Below are 12,139 nucleotides of genomic sequence, written 5' to 3' on the forward strand. Positions count from 1 at the left end.
TGCCGACATACAGACGTGCGCATTTTTGTTACGAATATTTATGCTGGTGGCCTCAATGTGCTCTAAGCCAGTTATTTTTATAGGGTGATGATTTATGCCGTGCTTAATGAGAATGGCTGTACCGCCCCCTAGAGTGTCGCGGTCGGTTCTATAGGTTGTATAACCACTGATATTAAAACGATGGTGAGGCCTTAATTTTGTCTCCGAAATTAATGCCACATCTATCCCGTATACGAAAAGACATTGTTCTAATTCGTAGGATTTGGCACGAATGCCATTTGCATTAAAATTAAGGATTTGTAGTGTTTTCCCCCTGTCTACAGCCATTTACTGAAGCACTTTCGCGAGGGCCTCCAGCAAAATGGTCTGACGCTGTTTTGTATTTTGCGCGGCGCGGATGCGAGGGTAATATGGCTCCAAGGCCTGAACCAGGTTCCAGTAATCGCAGAGGCGGAGAATTTCAGCGAGTTCCCCCAGGCCTGTCACGGTTCTAGTTTCGTTTGCTTCTATCTGTGCTGCTGTTCGCTGCTCGCTCTTTTCTACACGCGCCTGAACGATTTCCTCGGCTGTGCGGCGCGGTGCACTGGGCCCAGCGACAGTGGAAGCGAAGGTCGCGCGAGTTTCCTGTCTGCTCGGTTGGCTGCCCTGCGCCCCGGTATGCGTGACGTCAGCGCGCGCAGCTACCTGCCCGGCCACCTGTGCGGGCCGTCGCGGGGGTGCCGGGGGGGGGAAGTTCGCGTGTGTCGCCTCTGGCGCGGGCGCTCGCGGCGCAACACGGGCTGCCTTCTGCGCTGCCTGCTCGGCTAAAATCTGCTTTCTAGCCTCGACGCGGTTTAAATATACCGGGCACTGCTTCCAGGCCGCGGTATGCCCTGTCGCATTACAGTTCGTGCACACTTTAGGCGCCTCCTCGGGGAGTGTGCACTGATCGCGAGGATGCGGGCCCGCGCATCGGATGCACTTAGGGACATGACTGCAGTTCCCTGTCGTGTGGCCGAAGTCGCCACAACGCCTACACAGTGGGATGTCTTCCGGCCGGTTGCGGTATTTTTCTACTTTAATACCACTTGTGTAGTATAAAGTCTTAATTGAGTAGATGTCCCGCGCACTCGGGGCGACAGTGACAATAAACGATGATGACGGTTCGTAGGATTCACGGCCCGTATTTCTGTCAGTGAACTTGAAACTTAGTTGTTTGACGAAAGTGACCTCGAAACCTAAGGCACGAAGTTCTGTTTTGAGAGCCTCCACTGGAGTGAAGCGACTGAGGTTCTTAATTACTACCTTTTCGCCGCGCTCGCTTGGCTGGGAGAAGGTGTGATGCGGAATGTTGTTGGCTCTGAGCCAATTGACGCCTTTTATTTCGTCGGCCTTTGAGTCAAAAGCGACCTTGACCTCTTGCCTCTTAGAAATTGTTAATCGGTTTTTGATACCGAGCTGCGCGAACACAGGCCCGATATTGCCGACCACTTGAGAATTTTTTATTACAAACGGCACTCGTTTGTAACGCGGGGCTTCGTGCCCTTGAGGTTGTTCGCTGCTGCTCGCGCCTGCATTATTTGATTTTCGGACTCGGCGCTTCTGAACAGTGAAGCCCTCGTCATCCTCACTTTCGCTACCGTTTTCGCTAGAGTTGGGGTCCTGCGCCCCTGAAACTTTTTTTGCATTGCTGCATCCTGGCTCGCTGCCTTCATGAGTGCGTTTAACGGCCGTGCCGCAGTCCATACGCTCCTCCTCCTCTCCTCCCATCGCAGTGGGTTGGCACCCTGCTTTGAAAAAAGCAGGGACCACCGTGGTAGCCCTGTTCGCGGTGTCGCGCGTCGCAGTTACTGTCCGCACTAACGCAGCCTGCCTACCCGACCTGTCACCTTCACACTGGCCACTGACCTGAGCTCCCTATGTAGAGAACCAGGCTAGGCTAAGAGTAGGACGTCCTACTCGTACCAGTGCGCGGTAAAGAGTGTGTGCTGAGCTGCTCCGAGCGCCGGCAACTAGTTTTGTTTGGAGGGGGTCGTGCGCTGATTGGCTGTCAGGCTCGGCCAATCAGAGGGCGCCTCGCCCTCAGCTACGGCGGGCGGTGCGCCAGGATTGATTTCGGAAGCTTATACTTCTGTGTATTATTTGGGTCGTAGTTTCCAAGGGAGGAAATATGTGGATTTAAATTATTCACGCATTTATCGTAAAAATTTTGGGTTGTACGGATATAAAAATCTTGCAAAGTTTCAGTGTTAGTTTCGCTGTGCAAGTTCTCTACTGGACAGTATATCGGGGCGTCTGCAGCGATTCGAATGCACCTATTCTGTACTCGCTGCAGTTTTATTAGATGGCAGTATGCAGCAGTAGCCCAGACTGGGGCTGCATACGTGATTATCGGGCGTATGAGAGCTTTGTAGAGCAGTAATCCGTTTTTGACTGTGCTGCCACATCGCCTGCTCATTACAGGATATAATGCGCGCATTCTAACCTGAGCTTGGGTTTGTTTAATGTCAATGTGCTGTCTCCACAGGAGTTTCCTATCCATGTGGACACCTAGGTATTTAACTACGTCCTTGTGAGGGATTGGCTCATCAAATAGGCGTAGTTGCGGCCTGTTGTCGGCTGGCGGGAGGTTTTTGCGTGTAAACACAATCGCCTCAGACTTGGTCGTGTTTACTTTTATGCGCCAGGCTGTACACCACTGTTCAACTTCAGTGAGCGCAGTCTGGAGCCTGGTAGTGGCCAGCTGTAGGTTATGAGATCTGCTATACAGTACAGTGTCGTCTGCATAGCAGCCTAGCTTGACTAGTCTATGTGCGGGGCGAGGCATGTCGCGTACATATATATTAAATAGTACTGGGCCTAGGATGCTGCCCTGCGGCACTCCGGCTTTAATTAATTTTAGGTCAGACGTTGCCCCTTCAGATGACACTCTAAAGGTTCTGCCTGCTAGGTAGGATGCAATGAGTTTAGTGTAGCAATCCGGGAAGTTTGCTTCATACATTTTATATATTAGCCCTGCATGAAAAACTCTATCAAAGGCCTTTTCTACATCGAGAAACGTAGCAACTACGTAGTCTTGGACGTTGAATGCGCTGGATATCTCTTCGGTAAGACGGACCAGTTGATGGGTAGTCGAATGAGCACTGCGAAAGCCAAATTGCTCATTTGGCAGCAAGTTATGTTCGTGTATGTGTACTTTAAGTCTGTGTAAAATTATGCGCTCCGCAACTTTAGACACAGTACTTAATAGGCTTATTGGCCTGTAATTTTGGGGCAGTGTTTTGTCCTTGCCCGGCTTGTGGAAGACTATTACTTTTGCTTCCTTCCACTGGGAGGGAAAAATATTCAGTCTGAGCATTGCATTAATGCATTCAGCCAGATATTCAAAGGCTTCGTCTGGAAGCTGTTTGAGAACAACTGCTTGTATGCCGTCGTTCCCAGGGGCTTTTCGCGGCTTCATATTCTTGATAGCACGCTTAATTTCTTGGGCCTGGGTGGGGAGAGGCTCAGAGATAGTGGGCTGGTGCAGTTTAGCGCGGAGTTCGCGGTAAATTTGTGCAGTGAATGGCCTGTCACAAGGCTGCAAATTGGGCTGGAATGCTGTTTCTAAGGTGCTTGCGAAAGCTTGCGCCTTGTCCTGGGGAAGAAATGCGAGTCCATTATTTGTTTGGAGGGGTGGAATTTTATCAAATTTATTCAAAATTCGCTTAGTCATTGCCCAGGTACTCCCATCCTGTACATTGAGCTTCGCGATTTTGGCTTCCCACTGGCTGCTACGCCACAACGAGAGTTCATCTGATATAGCAGTTTGAAGCTCGTTGATTCTGCGTTTAATAATGTGCGTGCGTCGCCGTGTGTATTCGCGGCGCAGTCTGTTCGTTTGCGATATCATATCGCAAATGTATGCTGGCAGCTCGTCATGCACTAACTTAACCTCCTTTTCTGGGATGCACTGGCTAATTCTGTCTTGAATTTTCGCGGTAAAAGTGGTTATAGCGTTTTCTAGATTATCACTATTATTTATTTCGTCGAGTTCTGAAAGATGTAATGACAAAAAATTTTTAAAGCTAACCCAATCTGCATTTTTGTAGTCCCTGACTTTACGAGGTGGGTTCGAGTCGACATTTGCGTCGTCAAAAATTAAATGAACAGGGAAGTGGTCAGACGTTAAGTCGTGTACAACTTCGAGTTCGAATCCCGAGTTCACACGTTTATTAATAACGATGTCTAGAACATCTGGGAGAACCCCCACACGCCCTGTGTCGTGTGTGGGCTCCATGGGAGCATGAATTTGGTAGTTGTGATTTAATTGGTGGTTATAAAGAATTGTACCATTCTGTGTGGCTCGCCTGCTGTTCCACTCTCTGTGTTTAGCATTTATGTCTCCTAAAGCGAGGAAGGTCGGGGCCGCCCCATACAGGGCGTCCAGATCAGCCTCGCTCAGGGACCTACCTGGTCGCGCATACATAGAAATAATTTTTATGTTTTGCCTGTTAATAGTTAGGTTTATGGCTATCGCTTCAAGATTGTGAAAAGCGGGGAGCTGCCACTCTGTGTGCTTTATACTTTTATGAACAAGAAGAGCCACTCCTCCGCCTCTGTGATTTACTCTGTCGCGCCTATAGATTACATAATTTAATATAGTAATTCTATCAGTCGGAGTTAAGTGGGTTTCATTAATCGCAGCTATTTTTATTTTGTATTTTTCTAAGTGGTGAATTAATTCCGGTATTTTATTTTTAATGCCGCGTGCATTCCAGAATAGGAGGGACTTAAGACTATGGGCCGCGGTTGGTATGCAACACTGGGCCGGATTACGAGCTGCCATTGAGCTTGGCAGCCAGTGTCTGGACGAAGCCCATCATCGCATGGACTTTTTCTGTTAGGGAAACAGATGGGTCGCACCATATAACCATAAGCTGGCACATGGGGACGATTGTGGCCGCCAGATTTTCATCCGTGTTGAAAGTGCGCGACTGCTCGAGCACTTTCTGGAAGTCAGCCAGGCCCGGTTTCGAGGCTGGCTGCTGTTGGGGCGCGGGCGGTGCAGTTGGCAGCACTGGAGCTGCGTCTACCGCCATGCTCGTCTCAGGTGCCGGGGTTACCTGCGGCCGGGAGAGCGCGGTCGTGCGCTTCGCCGGGGCTGGCGCAGCCTTAGCTGCTACGAGCTTATCCTGGGCAGGCTGTCGCGGCCTGTCCTGCCCAGGCTGCGGGGGCCTTTCCTGAATGGGTCGCGGGGGTTTGCCTTGGCCATTTTTGTGGCCCGTCGGGTGTTTTTTGAACCCCTTCCGCTGCCAGGGGTTGTTCGCCAGCACTGGGTAGTCCAGCTCGTTGTAGCTGGGCTCGCAGTGCTGCTCCAGGGGCGCGAATCGGTTGACACCTGCCTGCTGCAGGTAGTCGCCGAAGCTCTGGGGAGGAGGGTACCTCGGTGGACCCCAGGGGTTTTGCCTCGGGGGGCCAGAGAAGCCCGGAGGGGGCCGTGGCATCGGTTGCGGCTGGGGCTGCATTGCAGCGCGCCTGTTTTCGCGCAAGTCGTGGCGAGACTGTTGCTCGCGCTGCTTGCGTACCTGGGGCGGAAGGTGCCTGCGGGTCTCTTTTTTATAGACCTGGCAGCCCTTGTAGTTTGCGCAGTGTGCCTCCTTACAATGCGCGCACTTTTTGTGCTCCTGGTTGCCCCCATTGGGGCAGTCGGGAGCGCGGTGTGGCCCGCTGCACCACCGGCACACAGGGGCCGCGTGGCAGGCCTTGCCAACGTGGTTGTAGCGTTGGCAGACGCTACATTGGGAGGGGCCTGAGGGGCGACGGTAGTCGTCGACACGCACGAGCATGCCGGCGAACTCCTTGAGGCCGTAGATGATCTCAGAGTCGCAGCTCTGAGGCACCTCTATCACTAGCGCATCGCACTTTTCGCGTCGCTGCCGGTTCTCCAGGAACCAGTGGTTCTGGACCGGCAGATTGAGTGAACTGAATTCCTCCTGGAGGAACTCAGATGCGGTGTGGCGGTGCACTCCGCGCAATACAAATTTCTTCGGCACTTCGTCCCGCTGAAGAAGGACGGAGTGCTGGGCGCCGATAGCCTGCAGTGCTTTGACTGCCCTGTGATAGTCGGGGACTGAGGCCACGTTGACCTGTATCTCGTCTCGGCCGCGGTTCTGGCAGGTGAATTTTTCCTGCACTGACTGTTTAAGGGCGGTGTACACCCTTGGGTACTGGTGCCCCTGGTCGAGGAAAACGAACAGGGGCTTGATACGCGGCGCCCTCTTGGGGCTCTCGGTCGCGGTCGCGATTGGTTGCTGAGAGCGGGGGGTGGGGCCCGCCTCGTCGTCGCTGCTGCCCGCACCGGACACCTCCGTGTGCGGACGCTTAGCACGCTTGCCAGTGGCCACTGACCAGCCGCTGGAATCGTCGTTGCTAGGCCCTGAGGGGGCCTCGCTTTCTGTCATCTCGACAGCGTCGCTCATGTCGTCGTGGTAGCCTACGCTCGGGTCCACCCACTGACCGTCCCCCGGGGCTAAGTTAGCCGGGTTCTGGCTAGGCTACAGGGGAGCTAGCTCCCCGGGTGTTGCCGAGTTGTTGGTTGCCAATAACTTACTTTACCGCAGCTCACTCTTACCGCCTGTGCGCATATAGCACACAGGCACCTTTCAATACACCGCTGGGTAGCACTAAGAAGTGCTAACCACAGCTTGGGCGTCGACGATCTATAAATTCACGGCGAGCAGCTCCGGGACACATCCGTCCTCTACCGAAGCGCAGCTGGAACTCCGGAAAAATTTTTTTTTTTTTTTTTTTTTTTCCTAACCTAAGTTAAAACTAAGTGTGTTTGGGAGGGGTCCGGGTTAGGGAGAGACTCTAAGTGCGTCTCAGGCCGCAGCCTATACGCTCTAATCATGCAGGGGGTACCATGCAGAAAAGGGAACATGCATCGTGTGCTAGGAGGGGGATTGGCCAGCCATGGCAGCGATTGGCGCCATGACTAACTCCCCTCACTGACTATTCTAGACTAAAACTAGATAAGTTGGGCCCAGGTAAAACCTGCATAGACACAGGGAAAACCCTGGGCACTTACATGCGGGATGCAAAATTTCATGCATTAATTACATGCGGGTTGGCTACGGGAATAGAAGGATGGCTCAGGAAGAAGAGTTGGAAGAGTAGAAAATATCTACTAAGCAAGGGCGGGCACTTGGACATTTTTGTCCGCATTTGGGTGTTTGGTCATGACTGGTTTTTAGGGGGCGACTTCGTCGTTTCCCCCAGGCTGCCAGCCAGCCAGGTGAGCTGAAAGAAAGAAAGGTGCATCTTACAACTATGAGTTATATGGCCGCGGCACCCAGGTTGCCCCAGTTACCACGGCCATGTATGCCCGACACATTGCGCTGCCAGCCTGGGCATGTCAATCATTGGCTAGTCCAATGTTGATTATTTGCACCGCAGGACGTGGTCAGACACATGGTCGGACACCTATTCTTCGATAGTGAGTCTACTCACTTATTAATTAAAAATAAACATTCCTATGAGAGTGGGGAATTTGTGTGTTGGTGTATTCATTAGGGCCCCGCTGGGCCAAAAAATAATTAGGGCCCCGATGGGCCAAAAATTCATTCATTAGGGCCCCGCTGGGCCAAAAGCATGTGTGTCGCCGGATTCGCATGGGCAGGGGGGGGGGGGGATTTAATTCAGTCACAATGTGCTGCCAGCCTAAGTAATGTAGGGCTTCTTTAGCACTGATTTTTCAATGTTTTCTAAATGTCAGCAGTCTACGATGACATAATGGGCAGTTCCACTAATAGTGTAATTTTTTTATGGCAGCTGCACTGTTTAATTTGCACTGCGAGCTGTTTAAATTTACTGCTACACCAAACAGGGAACTTTTCATTTGCAGATGTTATTCAAGGAATCAAATACGTAATTTGTGCTGGAATCACTTGAAAATGGTTAAATTAACTTAGGTATACTTTAGTGTATAGTATGCTGAAAATGTGGAGATAATTTCATGAAGGCTGTTTGCTGTGGAAGCACTAGCAAATCACCTTGTTCAGTGCCACCTGGAATGGCTTTCTTCGTGCACCTCCAAGGATGATGTGATTATTATTGTGAGTAAATTTTGTTTACATTTTCATTGTGTGAATAATAAAACTTTTAACTGTACACACAACAAGCATTTCACTTGGATCTGATGCATTCTCAAGAGTGCAGTTTCTGTTTAGCTTTTAAAACTGGCTGCCCTTCAATTCACTCAAGGTGCAGATGCAAGTTGCTGATGAAGTATTCCACACACATGCTACATTGGAGAAATATTTTAATAAAAATTAAAACTCTTGCAGGATTTCGAATAAAAACTATCCTATTTATCCCTTCTATGTTTTGGTACTGCGAAATTGAGAGAGGTAAGTAAGTTGTGAGGTTATTTTTACTTGCTTGCATGTGAGGTTAGCAGAGCAAAAATATTTTTGAAATTGCAGATACATGGTCACTTTATTTCGTTGCAAACATTTATAAGCTCGTAATCTTATTTAAAGTCTCCATACTTAATGCGTTTGGAAAACCTTCTTTCTCTCAATTTTACAATGGAACAAAATTTTACTTGTATGTGTACATTAATTCCATCTCTAAATGATGTAGGTTTACGCACCGAGATCAGGTACATTGTAGAGAGAAAAACACACGAGTACCTGCTTATTTTGAAGTTTTAATGAGTATATTAAAAAAAAAAAAAAAAAAAACGATAAAAATATAATTGAAAAAGTATATTATTCACGTATTTTTGAGGATGAGGGGAGGGGGTGTTTTTGTCCGATGGTCGTTTATCTTTAAAGAAATTTCCGTTGGACCTGTGCGTTCTTGCTCTGCCAATTCTCGAAAAATGAAATATTTTAAGTCGTCTTTTATGTGCTAACTTCATTATATTTGGCTGCATTCGTATTTTTATTAGTTTTGAAACATTCATGTCACGGAAAATAATCATAAACCAGGACAAAAACGTTTTGACTAAATGTTCTAGGTTGGTTGTAAAACATTTTCTTATTTTATTTCACATCGGAAACATCTGTTAAGTTGTAAGCTTTGTAATGAATGCGACAGTCACTTGTTCGCTGAAGTGTTTGTTTAAGAAATTAGTATTGTAAATTTGTTTATGGTCTTGTTAAATGAAATTTTAAGTGAAATCATTTGGGAAAACAGAGGCTACAGGAATTTTCAACACAACTTGATGACCGACGTTGTGACTAGTGTGGGAGTGTGTGCTCGTGTAAATATCAATTTTTCTTACTCCTCGTGCCGGTCAACAGGAAAACAGCGAGTGTGTTATCTCATCGCGGGCGTGTGATTGCGTGTGGTAAATTGTGCTAGGTTAATTACCGCAAAACTCCACTGTGTGCAAATATGTAGTGTGTCGCTGTATGCAAATATTTGGTATGTCTTTTTTTTTTTTTTTCAGGCAATACACACTTTGAATTTTACACAATTTCGATGCTGCAACCTAAGTGTATACATGCGAATAGGATTGCTTAAATGAAAAAGTAAAGTAGGAGGTAAGTGCAAATGTTTCCAGGAGGTTATGCACACACAATCTATTTTATGAATTAATAGTTATTATCTAAGAAAAATGATAGAAGATTATAAATAATGTGTGCAGAATAATACAGAATTTGCATGTTACACAAAAAAAAAATATATATATATTCCAAATATTGTTAGCAAAATGCACCTAGATTAGTGAGCTGGATTTTTTTTTTTTTTTTGTATTTTTGTTCTGTTGATCCCACGTGGAGTCAAGGCTCCGGGATATAGAACATGTATGTGCAGACAATTAATATTTACATGATGCAAGTTACCAAGAAAAAAAATTTCAAAAAAAAAAAATACATAACATGTTACACAATTTAACTTTATGCAAAACATGAAGCAGCTGTTATCACAAGTCCATTCAACAAATTAACAGTTCAATTTCTCTATTATCAATCAAATTAAAGAATAGCTTCAGAGGGTAGGTAGGATATTCTAGAAGAATTTTTTTTACTGTTTTTTTTTTTAATACTGGTAAATTGTTTTAGTTATTTTCTGTGATATTAAGTTGTAAAGTTTTACTCCCAAGTAATTTAGTCCATTTTCAAATCGCCTAGTGTTATGTTCAACTATCCTCAATTTACTAGCATTTCTGGTGTTATACCTATGTGCGAATATCTAAAAAAAAAAAAAAAAAAAAAAAAAAAATTAATTTTTTTTTTTCTTCTTTTTCTTAAGAATGAATAAAAAGTTTCTAGAACGTATTCATTTATGGCAGTCAGGACTTTAAGTTTTTTGAATTTTGGTCTGCAGTTAGATGATTTTTTATCTTTTGTTATTATTCTAATAGCTCCCTTTTTTTTTTTTTTTTTTTTCCCAATGTTATATGGCAGAAAGAGTAGAGCTATGGCTACTGTGACATCATGCATTGATGGGAAGGTTATTGTTGGATAACAAAAATTTAGATGATATAATTTTTATTTTTTTCCATACACAACACATTGCAGGTACAATTTTACAGGTTACAGCTGTACCACCTCTAGTATTGCTGCCGACCATCCAACAAATGAGCACACTAAACAGGCATTGATGACATTGTTATCAACATCTTTTTGAATCTCTCATTATTATACATAACTGCCCACTGAAACAGAGAAACTTCAAAATAGGTGTGTGTGTGTGTGTTTATATATATATATATACATACATACATACATACATACATACATACATACATACATACATACATACATATACACTTATATATTTATTTTTTCACTTTGAATTTTGTATGAGGTATACACATGCAAAGATTCACAGCTGCTGGGTGGGTGAGTGAGTGAGTGAGTGAGTGAGTGATTGATTGATTGATTGATTGATTGATTGATTGAGAGAGAGAGTGTGTGTGTGTGTGTGTGTGTGTTAGGGGGGGGGGGGAAATGTGGTGATTGTGGGGGAAAAAAAATTGAAAATTGAAATTTTTAAAAAAAATTTTTTTTCTGTAGGGTGCAAAATAGTAGTGCCAACGGCACGTGGTGTTCCCAAGCGGTCACCCATCTAAGTACTAACCACGCTCGACGATGCTTAACTTCGGTGATCGGACGAGAACCGGTGTGTTCATCGTGATATGGCCGTTGGCAATGATATAGATGTTTTTTTTTTGCAGTTTGTATTTGCCACTCGAAATAGCTATACCAGGTGTGATTGTTACAAACAACAGGAGAAATCGTGTAATGAACACTCTTTTACTTCCCCCCCCCCCCTTCCCTCACACAACACCCACCACCCTCACCATCCCAACCACCAAAGCCCTCTTCAAAATACACTCTCACACACACACACACACACACACACAAACCCACACTCTATAACTGATGAACATTACCATAACTTCTTAAAGCCATTAGATAATATTTAACTCAAGAAAGGTATTGTGATATGTTTAAAGAAAGAAAGGTGAAACCTTTAACTTTACCAGCAGGTATTAGTATCACTGAGGTATCTTCTAGGTTGTAGCAGCAGTAGTAGTAATAATAATAAAATTAAATAAGGTAATAAAAAAGAAAAGTTATACATGTGATCAAATCATGAATGTATAAAACTGGAATGAATTTAAATTTTTTTAATTTTTCTTCATAGGCTGTTTTGAAATTGATGAGTAAGTGCCTCTTCTTTTAAATTTTTTTAATGCTGAACACTGTTACATAAAAGATGAATGTTTAGAAAATTTAAAAAAAAAAAAAAAAAAAAAAAAAAGCTAGCGGCCCCCTCCCCCAACCCCCCCAAAAAACAAAAAAAAAAAAAACACCCTCCTTCAAAACATCACATAATCATCCAGCCAGCAGTGCAGACGAGAAATTTGCACTCGGGGCCGCCATTTTGACGATAAATTCTTGCATGGCACACCAAAGGTAGGAAAGAATTTAAAAAAATAAAAATAATGGGCGAGCACCCTCGCGTCTGCCTGTAGAAAATGAAGTTAAAAGTAACATAACCTAAAGACAGGCACACACTAGGGTGCTCCCAGGCGGTTGAGAAATTTTTTCCCGCCAAAAGACTTATATATATTATTTATTTTACTGTTTTTGGCAGGGGGCTATGTCGGTCTGTGTGCAAAGTAGTTCCTACTCCCGCCGCCAGGAGCGCGCGCGGT

General features: G+C 45.6%; 1 non-coding gene across 1 annotated transcript; it reads right to left on the reverse strand.

The window, feature by feature from the left end:
* Nucleotides 1-11,006: 11,006 nt before the first annotated feature.
* On the reverse strand, nucleotides 11,007-11,125 carry LOC134543786 (5S ribosomal RNA). The gene has a single exon (XR_010077245.1). It is a non-coding gene; the product is annotated as a 5S ribosomal RNA (ribosomal RNA).
* Between the last annotated feature and the right edge of the window lie 1,014 nt (nucleotides 11,126-12,139).

This window comes from Bacillus rossius, unplaced genomic scaffold (genome assembly GCF_032445375.1).
Source record: "Bacillus rossius redtenbacheri isolate Brsri unplaced genomic scaffold, Brsri_v3 Brsri_v3_scf178, whole genome shotgun sequence".
Lineage (NCBI taxonomy): Eukaryota > Metazoa > Arthropoda > Insecta > Phasmatodea > Bacillidae > Bacillus > Bacillus rossius.